The 12,500-nt window shown below is 42.3% G+C and overlaps 1 protein-coding gene across 1 annotated transcript in view; it reads right to left on the bottom strand.

Moving 5' to 3' along the window:
• arhgap42a (Rho GTPase activating protein 42a) overlaps positions 1-12,500 on the bottom strand; it is a gene marked incomplete at both ends in the record, with an annotated part of 40,203 nt that overhangs the window by 10,539 nt on the left and 17,164 nt on the right.

The following is a 12,500-nucleotide window of genomic DNA, read 5'->3' as shown; positions in this document are numbered from 1 at the left end:
CACACACACACACACAAACGACAGGACAGTGTGAGTGTGTCCATGGCTCCATACTGTGTGATAGTAGGTGTATGTATGTGTGTGTGTGTGTGTGTGTGTGTGTGTGTGTGTGTGTTTTGGGTTGTACCCTAGTTGGTCAAGAAATCACTCACAGTGATTTAGAGTGGAGTGGTAAATGTCCCCTACTGCTACGGCAACCAGTACGTGTGCTCCACTCACCGAGTCGAACGCGACATTAACCCAAACGTGAAGCACATTGCAGGCGAAAGGACAAGTCTAACGTTCACTACCATAAATATGACAGTGCAACATTCCTACATTGCAACACTGAAACTGTCGTTTACTTTTCTCTAGCGCAGGCAGGATATTTTTTCATGAAGACCTACTGAAGTTATTTAATTTGACATTCTTGTTCATTGTAGTAAAACTATGAAATTGTGTGCCAAATAGGCTTCGCAAGTAATGTGTCAAGTGTGACAAATGTGAGGCAAATTCACCCCGTGAATCATAGGCCTACAGTACATAGAAATGGTGGAATAAATGGTGAAAATCGCTAGACCAGTTATGCAAAAATAGGCCATGTAAATAGAAGTGGCCTCTGTATTGAGCAGTTAATGGCGGTGAATGTGAGGATCACTGGACTGTGGGTAGAGCAAGTCTCTCAAAAGCTCCCGATACACGCTCATGTGTGAATGTTCATCATTCTTGTGCGGGAATACAATCATTACCAGCCCTCGCTCACCAACCGTGGCGTCTGACGACACTCGGAGAGAAGGAAAGACCCGCGTCGAGTTATGTTCAACGAAATGCTCCCATCTGAGAGAACCCCCCCACCCCCAAACAGGTCTCTGGCCGTAGCTGATGTAGGCTACAGACCATCCTCGTAATGTTGTGTGAATGATGTACAGCAATTGCAAGTACACAATGTCTTATGTGTAATGATATGCATTTAACCCTGTTCTAACGGAAAGGTCAGAAGATACTGTCAGAGGAGAGCCTACTAAGAGGCCTACTCTGGTTTAGGTGTGGTTCACTCTTCTCTAATACTAAGAGGCCTACTCTGGTTCACTCTTCTCTAATACTAAGAGGCCTACTCTGGTTTAGGTATGGTTCACTCTTCTCTAATACTAAGAGGCCTACTCTGGTTTAGGACTGGTTTACTCTTCTCTAATACTAAGAGACCTACTCTGGTTTAGGACTGGTTCACTCTTCTCTAATACTAAGAGACCTACTCTGGTTTAGGTGTGGTTCACTCTTCTCTAATACTAAGAGACCTACTCTGGTTTAGGTGTGGTTCACTCTTCTCTATTACTAAGAGGCCTACTCTGGTTTAGGACTGGTTCACTCTTCTCTAATACTAAGAGGCCTACTCTGGTTTAGGACTGGTTTACTCTTCTCTAATACTAAGAGGCCTACTCTGGTTTAGGACTGGTTCACTCTTCTCTAATACTAAGAGGCCTACTCTGGTTTAGGTGTGGTTCACTCTTCTCTAATACTAAGAGGCCTACTCTGGTTTAGGTATGGTTCACTCTTCTCTAATACTAAGAGGCCTACTCTGGTTTAGGTGTGGTTCACTCTTCTCTAGTACTAAGAGGCCTACTCTGGTTTAGGTGTGGTTCACTCTTCTCTAATACTAAGAGGCCTACTCTGGTTTAGGTGTGGTTTACTCTTCTCTAATACTAAGAGGCCTACTCTGGTTTAGGACTGGTTCACTCTTCTCTAATACTAAGAGGCCTACTCTGGTTTAGGTATGGTTCACTCTTCTCTAATACTAAGAGGCCTACTCTGGTTTAGGTGTGGTTTACTCTTCTCTAATACTAAGAGGCCTACTCTGGTTTAGGTGTGGTTTACTCTTCTCTAATACTAAGAGGCCTACTCTGGTTTAGGTCTGGTTCACTCTTCTCTAATACTAAGAGGCCTACTCTGGTTTAGGTATGGTTCACTCTTCTCTAATACTAAGAGGCCTACTCTGGTTCACTCTTCTCTAATACTAAGAGGCCTACTCTGGTTTAGGTGTGGTTTACTCTTCTCTAATACTAAGAGGCCTACTCTGGTTTAGGACTGGTTCACTCTTCTCTAATACTAAGAGACCTACTCTGGTTTAGGTGTGGTTCACTCTTCTCTAGTACTAAGAGGCCTACTCTGGTTTACTCTTCTCTAATACTAAGAGGCCTACTCTGGTTTAGGTGTGGTTTACTCTTCTCTAATACTAAGAGGCCTACTCTGGTTTAGGACTGGTTCACTCTTCTCTAATACTAAGAGGCCTACTCTGGTTCACTCTTCTCTAATACTAAGAGGCCTATTCTGGTTTAGGACTGGTTCACTCTTCTCTAATACTAAGAGGCCTACTCTGGTTTAGGTATGGTTCACTCTTCTCTAATACTAAGAGGCCTACTCTGGTTTAGGACTGGTTTACTCTTCTCTAATACTAAGAGGCCCACTCTGGTTTAGGTGTGGTTCACTCTTCTCTAATACTAAGAGGCCTACTCTGGTTTAGGACTGGTTTACTCTTCTCTAATACTAAGAGACCTACTCTGGTTTAGGTATGGTTCACTCTTCTCTAATACTAAGAGGCCTACTCTGGTTTAGGTATGGTTTACTCTTCTCTAATACTAAGAGGCCTACTCTGGTTCACTCTTCTCTAATACTAAGAGACCTACTCTGGTTTAGGTATGGTTTACTCTTCTCTAATACTAAGAGACCTACTCTGGTTTAGGTATGGTTTACTCTTCTCTAATACTAAGAGGCCTACTCTGGTTCACTCCTCTCTAATACTAAGAGGCCTACTCTGGTTTAGGTATGGTTTACTCTTCTCTAATACTAAGAGACCTACTCTGGTTTAGGTATGGTTCACTCTTCTCTAATACTAAGAGGCCTACTCTGGTTTAGGTATGGTTTACTCTTCTCTAATACTAAGAGGCCTACTCTGGTTTAGGTATGGTTCACTCTTCTCTAATACTAAGAGGCCTACTCTGGTTAGGGATGGTTCACTCTTCTCTAATACTAAGAGGCCTACTCTGGTTCACTCTTCTCTAATACTAAGAGGCCTACTCTGGTTTAGGACTGGTTCACTCTTCTCTAATACTAAGAGGCCTACTCTGGTTTAGGACTGGTTCACTCTTCTCTAATACTAAGAGACCTACTCTGGTTCACTCTTCTCTAATACTAAGAGGCCTACTCTGGTTTACTCTTCTCTAATACTAAGAGGCCTACTCTGGTTTACTCTTCTCTAATACTAAGAGGCCTACTCTGGTTTAGGACTGGTTTACTCTTCTCTAATACTAAGAGGCCTACTCTGGTTTAGGTATGGTTCACTCTTCTCTAATACTAAGAGGCCTACTCTGGTTTAGGTATCGTTTACTCTTCTCTAATACTAAGAGGCCTACTCTGGTTTAGGTCTGGTTCACTCTTCTCTATTACTAAGAGGCCTACTCTGGTTTAGGTATCGTTTACTCTTCTCTAATACTAAGAGGCCTACTCTGGTTTAGGTCTGGTTCACTCTTCTCTATTACTAAGAGGCCTACTCTGGTTTAGGACTGGTTCACTCTTCTCTAATACTAAGAGGCCTACTCTGGTTTAGGTATGGTTCACTCTTCTCTAATACTAAGAGGCCTACTCTGGTTTAGGACTGGTTCACTCTTCTCTAATACTAAGAGGCCTACTCTGGTTCACTCTTCTCTAATACTAAGAGACCTACTCTGGTTTAGGACTGGTTCACTCTTCTCTAATACTAAGAGGCCTACTCTGGTTTAGGACTGGTTCACTCTTCTCTAATACTAAGAGGCCTACTCTGGTTTAGGTGTGGTTCACTCTTCTCTAATACTAAGAGGCCTACTCTGGTTTAGGTATGGTTCACTCTTCTCTAATACTAAGAGACCTACTCTGGTTTAGGACTGGTTCACTCTTCTCTAATACTAAGAGGCCTACTCTGGTTTAGGTGTGGTTACTGTTCTCTAATACTAAGAGGCCTACTCTGGTTAGGGATGGTTCACTCTTCTCTAATACTAAGAGGCCTACTCTGGTTTAGGTGTGGTTACTGTTCTCTAATACTAAGAGGCCTACTCTGGTTAGGGATGGTTCACTCTTCTCTAATACTAAGAGACCTACTCTGGTTTAGGTATGGTTCACTCTTCTCTAATACTAAGAGACCTACTCTGGTTAGGGATGGTTCACTCTTCTCTAATACTAAGAGGCCTACTCTGGTTTAGGACTGGTTCACTCTTCTCTAATACTAAGAGACCTACTCTGGTTTAGGACTGGTTCACTCTTCTCTAATACTAAGAGGCCTACTCTGGTTTAGGTGTGGTTCACTCTTCTCTAATACTAAGAGGCCTACTCTGGTTTAGGACTGGTTCACTCTTCTCTAATACTAAGAGGCCTACTCTGGTTTAGGACTGGTTCACTCTTCTCTAATACTAAGAGGCCTACTCTGGTTCACTCTTCTCTAATACTAAGAGGCCTACTCTGGTTTAGGTATGGTTTACTCTTCTCTAATACTAAGAGGCCTACTCTGGTTTAGGACTGGTTCACTCTTCTCTAATACTAAGAGGCCTACTCTGGTTCACTCTTCTCTAATACTAAGAGGCCTATTCTGGTTTAGGACTGGTTCACTCTTCTCTAATACTAAGAGGCCTACTCTGGTTTAGGTATGGTTCACTCTTCTCTAATACTAAGAGGCCTACTCTGGTTTAGGACTGGTTTACTCTTCTCTAATACTAAGAGGCCTACTCTGGTTTAGGTGTGGTTCACTCTTCTCTAATACTAAGAGGCCTACTCTGGTTTAGGACTGGTTTACTCTTCTCTAATACTAAGAGACCTACTCTGGTTTAGGTATGGTTCACTCTTCTCTAATACTAAGAGGCCTACTCTGGTTTAGGTATGGTTTACTCTTCTCTAATACTAAGAGGCCTACTCTGGTTCACTCTTCTCTAATACTAAGAGACCTACTCTGGTTTAGGTATGGTTTACTCTTCTCTAATACTAAGAGACCTACTCTGGTTTAGGTATGGTTTACTCTTCTCTAATACTAAGAGGCCTACTCTGGTTCACTCCTCTCTAATACTAAGAGGCCTACTCTGGTTTAGGTATGGTTTACTCTTCTCTAATACTAAGAGACCTACTCTGGTTTAGGTATGGTTCACTCTTCTCTAATACTAAGAGGCCTACTCTGGTTTAGGTATGGTTTACTCTTCTCTAATACTAAGAGGCCTACTCTGGTTTAGGTATGGTTCACTCTTCTCTAATACTAAGAGGCCTACTCTGGTTAGGGATGGTTCACTCTTCTCTAATACTAAGAGGCCTACTCTGGTTCACTCTTCTCTAATACTAAGAGGCCTACTCTGGTTTAGGACTGGTTCACTCTTCTCTAATACTAAGAGGCCTACTCTGGTTTAGGACTGGTTCACTCTTCTCTAATACTAAGAGACCTACTCTGGTTCACTCTTCTCTAATACTAAGAGGCCTACTCTGGTTTACTCTTCTCTAATACTAAGAGGCCTACTCTGGTTTACTCTTCTCTAATACTAAGAGGCCTACTCTGGTTTAGGACTGGTTTACTCTTCTCTAATACTAAGAGGCCTACTCTGGTTTAGGTATGGTTCACTCTTCTCTAATACTAAGAGGCCTACTCTGGTTTAGGTATCGTTTACTCTTCTCTAATACTAAGAGGCCTACTCTGGTTTAGGTCTGGTTCACTCTTCTCTATTACTAAGAGGCCTACTCTGGTTTAGGTATCGTTTACTCTTCTCTAATACTAAGAGGCCTACTCTGGTTTAGGTCTGGTTCACTCTTCTCTATTACTAAGAGGCCTACTCTGGTTTAGGACTGGTTCACTCTTCTCTAATACTAAGAGGCCTACTCTGGTTTAGGTATGGTTCACTCTTCTCTAATACTAAGAGGCCTACTCTGGTTTAGGACTGGTTCACTCTTCTCTAATACTAAGAGGCCTACTCTGGTTCACTCTTCTCTAATACTAAGAGACCTACTCTGGTTTAGGACTGGTTCACTCTTCTCTAATACTAAGAGGCCTACTCTGGTTTAGGACTGGTTCACTCTTCTCTAATACTAAGAGGCCTACTCTGGTTTAGGTGTGGTTCACTCTTCTCTAATACTAAGAGGCCTACTCTGGTTTAGGTATGGTTCACTCTTCTCTAATACTAAGAGACCTACTCTGGTTTAGGACTGGTTCACTCTTCTCTAATACTAAGAGGCCTACTCTGGTTTAGGTGTGGTTACTGTTCTCTAATACTAAGAGGCCTACTCTGGTTAGGGATGGTTCACTCTTCTCTAATACTAAGAGGCCTACTCTGGTTTAGGTGTGGTTACTGTTCTCTAATACTAAGAGGCCTACTCTGGTTAGGGATGGTTCACTCTTCTCTAATACTAAGAGACCTACTCTGGTTTAGGTATGGTTCACTCTTCTCTAATACTAAGAGACCTACTCTGGTTAGGGATGGTTCACTCTTCTCTAATACTAAGAGGCCTACTCTGGTTTAGGACTGGTTCACTCTTCTCTAATACTAAGAGACCTACTCTGGTTTAGGACTGGTTCACTCTTCTCTAATACTAAGAGGCCTACTCTGGTTTAGGTGTGGTTCACTCTTCTCTAATACTAAGAGGCCTACTCTGGTTTAGGACTGGTTCACTCTTCTCTAATACTAAGAGGCCTACTCTGGTTTAGGACTGGTTCACTCTTCTCTAATACTAAGAGGCCTACTCTGGTTCACTCTTCTCTAATACTAAGAGGCCTACTCTGGTTTAGGTATGGTTCACTCTTCTCTAATACTAAGAGGCCTACTCTGGTTTAGGACTGGTTCACTCTTCTCTAATACTAAGAGGCCTACTCTGGTTTAGGTATGGTTCACTCTTCTCTAATACTAAGAGGCCTACTCTGGTTTAGGACTGGTTTACTCTTCTCTAGTACTAAGAGGCCTACTCTGGTTTAGGTCTGGTTCACTCTTCTCTAATACTAAGAGGCCTACTCTGGTTTAGGTATGGTTCACTCTTCTCTAATACTAAGAGGCCTACTCTGGTTTAGGTGTGGTTCACTCTTCTCTAATACTAAGAGGCCTACTCTGGTTTAGGTATGGTTCACTCTTCTCTAATACTAAGAGACCTACTCTGGTTTAGGACTGGTTCACTCTTCTCTAATACTAAGAGGCCTACTCTGGTTTAGGTGTGGTTACTGTTCTCTAATACTAAGAGGCCTACTCTGGTTAGGGATGGTTCACTCTTCTCTAATACTAAGAGACCTACTCTGGTTTAGGACTGGTTCACTCTTCTCTAATACTAAGAGGCCTACTCTGGTTTAGGTGTGGTTACTGTTCTCTAATACTAAGAGACCTACTCTGGTTAGGGATGGTTCACTCTTCTCTAATACTAAGAGGCCTACTCTGGTTTAGGTGTGGTTACTGTTCTCTAATACTAAGAGGCCTACTCTGGTTTAGGTGTGGTTCACTCTTCTCTAATACTAAGAGACCTACTCTGGTTTAGGTATGGTTCACTCTTCTCTAATACTAAGAGGCCTACTCTGGTTTAGGTATGGTTCACTCTTCTCTAATACTAAGAGGCCTACTCTGGTTTAGGTGTGGTTACTGTTCTCTAATACTAAGAGACCTACTCTGGTTAGGGATGGTTCACTCTTCTCTAATACTAAGAGGCCTACTCTGGTTCACTCTTCTCTAATACTAAGAGACCTACTCTGGTTTAGGACTGGTTCACTCTTCTCTAATACTAAGAGGCCTACTCTGGTTTAGGTGTGGTTCACTCTTCTCTAATACTAAGAGGCCTACTCTGGTTTAGGTATGGTTCACTCTTCTCTAATACTAAGAGGCCTACTCTGGTTTAGGTATGGTTCACTCTTCTCTATTACTAAGAGGCCTACTCTGGTTTAGGACTGGTTTACTCTTCTCTAGTACTAAGAGGCCTACTCTGGTTTAGGTCTGGTTTACTCTTCTCTAATACTAAGAGGCCTACTCTGGTTTAGGTATGGTTCACTCTTCTCTAATACTAAGAGGCCTACTCTGGTTTAGGACTGGTTCACTCTTCTCTAATACTAAGAGACCTACTCTGGTTTAGGACTGGTTCACTCTTCTCTAATACTAAGAGGCCTACTCTGGTTCACTCTTCTCTAATACTAAGAGGCCTACTCTGGTTTAGGTGTGGTTCACTCTTCTCTAATACTAAGAGGCCTACTCTGGTTTAGGTGTGGTTCACTCTTCTCTAATACTAAGAGACCTACTCTGGTTTAGGTGTGGTTCACTCTTCTCTAATACTAAGAGGCCTACTCTGGTTTAGGTATGGTTCACTCTTCTCTAATACTAAGAGGCCTACTCTGGTTTAGGACTGGTTCACTCTTCTCTAATACTAAGAGGCCTACTCTGGTTTAGGTGTGGTTACTGTTCTCTAATACTAAGAGACCTACTCTGGTTAGGGATGGTTCACTCTTCTCTAATACTAAGAGGCCTACTCTGGTTCACTCTTCTCTAATACTAAGAGACCTACTCTGGTTTAGGACTGGTTCACTCTTCTCTAATACTAAGAGGCCTACTCTGGTTTAGGTGTGGTTCACTCTTCTCTAATACTAAGAGGCCTACTCTGGTTTAGGTATGGTTCACTCTTCTCTAATACTAAGAGGCCTACTCTGGTTTAGGTATGGTTCACTCTTCTCTATTACTAAGAGGCCTACTCTGGTTTAGGACTGGTTTACTCTTCTCTAGTACTAAGAGGCCTACTCTGGTTTAGGTCTGGTTTACTCTTCTCTAATACTAAGAGGCCTACTCTGGTTTAGGTATGGTTCACTCTTCTCTAATACTAAGAGGCCTACTCTGGTTTAGGACTGGTTCACTCTTCTCTAATACTAAGAGACCTACTCTGGTTTAGGACTGGTTCACTCTTCTCTAATACTAAGAGGCCTACTCTGGTTCACTCTTCTCTAATACTAAGAGGCCTACTCTGGTTTAGGTGTGGTTCACTCTTCTCTAATACTAAGAGGCCTACTCTGGTTTAGGTATGGTTCACTCTTCTCTAATACTAAGAGGCCTACTCTGGTTTAGGACTGGTTCACTCTTCTCTAATACTAAGAGGCCTACTCTGGTTTAGGACTGGTTTACTCTTCTCTAATACTAAGAGGCCTACTCTGGTTTAGGTGTGGTTCACTCTTCTCTAATACTAAGAGGCCTACTCTGGTTTAGGTATGGTTCACTCTTCTCTAATACTAAGAGACCTACTCTGGTTTAGGACTGGTTCACTCTTCTCTAATACTAAGAGGCCTACTCTGGTTTAGGTGTGGTTACTGTTCTCTAATACTAAGAGGCCTACTCTGGTTAGGGATGGTTCACTCTTCTCTAATACTAAGAGACCTACTCTGGTTTAGGTATGGTTCACTCTTCTCTAATACTAAGAGGCCTACTCTGGTTTAGGTGTGGTTACTGTTCTCTAATACTAAGAGACCTACTCTGGTTAGGGATGGTTCACTCTTCTCTAATACTAAGAGGCCTACTCTGGTTCACTCTTCTCTAATACTAAGAGACCTACTCTGGTTTAGGACTGGTTCACTCTTCTCTAATACTAAGAGGCCTACTCTGGTTTAGGTGTGGTTCACTCTTCTCTAATACTAAGAGGCCTACTCTGGTTTAGGTATGGTTCACTCTTCTCTAATACTAAGAGGCCTACTCTGGTTTAGGTATGGTTCACTCTTCTCTATTACTAAGAGGCCTACTCTGGTTTAGGACTGGTTTACTCTTCTCTAGTACTAAGAGGCCTACTCTGGTTTAGGTCTGGTTTACTCTTCTCTAATACTAAGAGGCCTACTCTGGTTTAGGTATGGTTCACTCTTCTCTAATACTAAGAGGCCTACTCTGGTTTAGGACTGGTTCACTCTTCTCTAATACTAAGAGACCTACTCTGGTTTAGGACTGGTTCACTCTTCTCTAATACTAAGAGGCCTACTCTGGTTTAGGACTGGTTCACTCTTCTCTAATACTAAGAGACCTACTCTGGTTTAGGACTGGTTCACTCTTCTCTAATACTAAGAGGCCTACTCTGGTTCACTCTTCTCTAATACTAAGAGGCCTACTCTGGTTTAGGTGTGGTTCACTCTTCTCTAATACTAAGAGGCCTACTCTGGTTTAGGTATGGTTCACTCTTCTCTAATACTAAGAGGCCTACTCTGGTTTAGGACTGGTTCACTCTTCTCTAATACTAAGAGGCCTACTCTGGTTTAGGACTGGTTTACACTTCTCTAATACTAAGAGGCCTACTCTGGTTTAGGTGTGGTTCACTCTTCTCTAATACTAAGAGGCCTACTCTGGTTTAGGACTGGTTCACTCTTCTCTAATACTAAGAGACCTACTCTGGTTTAGGACTGGTTCACTCTTCTCTAATACTAAGAGACCTACTCTGGTTTAGGTATGGTTCACTCTTCTCTAATACTAAGAGGCCTACTCTGGTTTAGGTATGGTTCACTCTTCTCTAATACTAAGAGGCCTACTCTGGTTTAGGTGTGGTTACTGTTCTCTAATACTAAGAGGCCTACTCTGGTTAGGGATGGTTCACTCTTCTCTAATACTAAGAGACCTACTCTGGTTTAGGTATGGTTCACTCTTCTCTAATACTAAGAGGCCTACTCTGGTTTAGGTCTGGTTTACTCTTCTCTATTACTAAGAGGCCTACTCTGGTTAGGGATGGTTCACTCTTCTCTAATACTAAGAGGCCTACTCTGGTTCACTCTTCTCTAATACTAAGAGACCTACTCTGGTTTAGGACTGGTTCACTCTTCTCTAATACTAAGAGGCCTACTCTGGTTTAGGTCTGGTTTACTCTTCTCTAATACTAAGAGGCCTACTCTGGTTCACTCTTCTCTAGTACTAAGAGGCCTACTCTGGTTTAGGTATGGTTCACTCTTCTCTAATACTAAGAGGCCTACTCTGGTTTAGGACTGGTTCACTCTTCTCTAATACTAAGAGGCCTACTCTGGTTTAGGTATGGTTCACTCTTCTCTAATACTAAGAGGCCTACTCTGGTTTAGGTATGGTTCACTCTTCTCTATTACTAAGAGGCCTACTCTGGTTTAGGACTGGTTTACTCTTCTCTAGTACTAAGAGGCCTACTCTGGTTTAGGACTGGTTCACTCTTCTCTAATACTAAGAGGCCTACTCTGGTTTAGGTATGGTTCACTCTTCTCTAATACTAAGAGGCCTACTCTGGTTTAGGACTGGTTCACTCTTCTCTAATACTAAGAGACCTACTCTGGTTTAGGACTGGTTCACTCTTCTCTAATACTAAGAGGCCTACTCTGGTTTAGGTGTGGTTCACTCTTCTCTAATACTAAGAGGCCTACTCTGGTTCACTCTTCTCTAATACTAAGAGGCCTACTCTGGTTTAGGACTGGTTCACTCTTCTCTAATACTAAGAGGCCTACTCTGGTTTAGGACTGGTTCACTCTTCTCTAATACTAAGAGGCCTACTCTGGTTTAGGTATGGTTCACTCTTCTCTAGTACTAAGAGGCCTACTCTGGTTTAGGACTGGTTTACTCTTCTCTAATACTAAGAGGCCTACTCTGGTTCACTCTTCTCTAATACTAAGAGGCCTACTCTGGTTTAGGTGTGGTTCACTCTTCTCTAATACTAAGAGGCCTACTCTGGTTTAGGTGTGGTTTACTCTTCTCTAATACTAAGAGGCCTACTCTGGTTCACTCTTCTCTAATACTAAGAGGCCTACTCTGGTTTAGGACTGGTTCACTCTTCTCTAATACTAAGAGGCCTACTCTGGTTTAGGACTGGTTCACTCTTCTCTAATACTAAGAGGCCTACTCTGGTTTAGGTGTGGTTCACTCTTCTCTAATACTAAGAGGCCTACTCTGGTTTAGGTGTGGTTTACTCTTCTCTAATACTAAGAGACCTACTCTGGTTCACTCTTCTCTAATACTAAGAGGCCTACTCTGGTTTAGGTGTGGTTTACTCTTCTCTAATACTAAGAGACCTACTCTGGTTCACTCTTCTCTAATACTAAGAGGCCTACTCTGGTTTAGGTATGGTTCACTCTTCTCTAATACTAAGAGGAATACTCTGGTTTAGGTATGGTTTACTCTTCTCTAATTACTCTTCTCTAATACTAAGTTGTCCTGAATAGAAGCTATTTCTTCTCATCATCTTCAACACTTTGATTGGGTCGGCCAACTCCTCTCGCAAAGACTCAAAGCAAAACCAGCGCCAATCCGACAGGCCTACATTTCAAATATCGTAACAGTTTGACTGGTGATAAAGCATAATTGACACAAGGAATTAAGTAAAAACAAGGCCCATACAATAATAAAAGATCAATGATCTAATTAATAACACAGCCTACAATGGCTATGTTATAACCTTAAGGCCTCTATTGCTCTATAGAGCAGCCCTGATCCTTGGTTCCCTCGTTAGGCCTCTCTTGCTCTATAGAGCAGCCCTGATCCTTGGTTCCCTCGTTAGGCCTCTCTCTTGCTCTATAGAGCAGCCCTGATCCT

This window comes from Borostomias antarcticus (assembly GCF_949987555.1).
Source record: "Borostomias antarcticus genome assembly, chromosome: 15".
Taxonomy (NCBI): Eukaryota; Metazoa; Chordata; class Actinopteri; order Stomiiformes; family Stomiidae; genus Borostomias; species Borostomias antarcticus.
The sequence above is the reverse complement of the archived record's forward strand: the minus strand, read 5'-3'. Positions and strand labels throughout refer to the sequence as shown.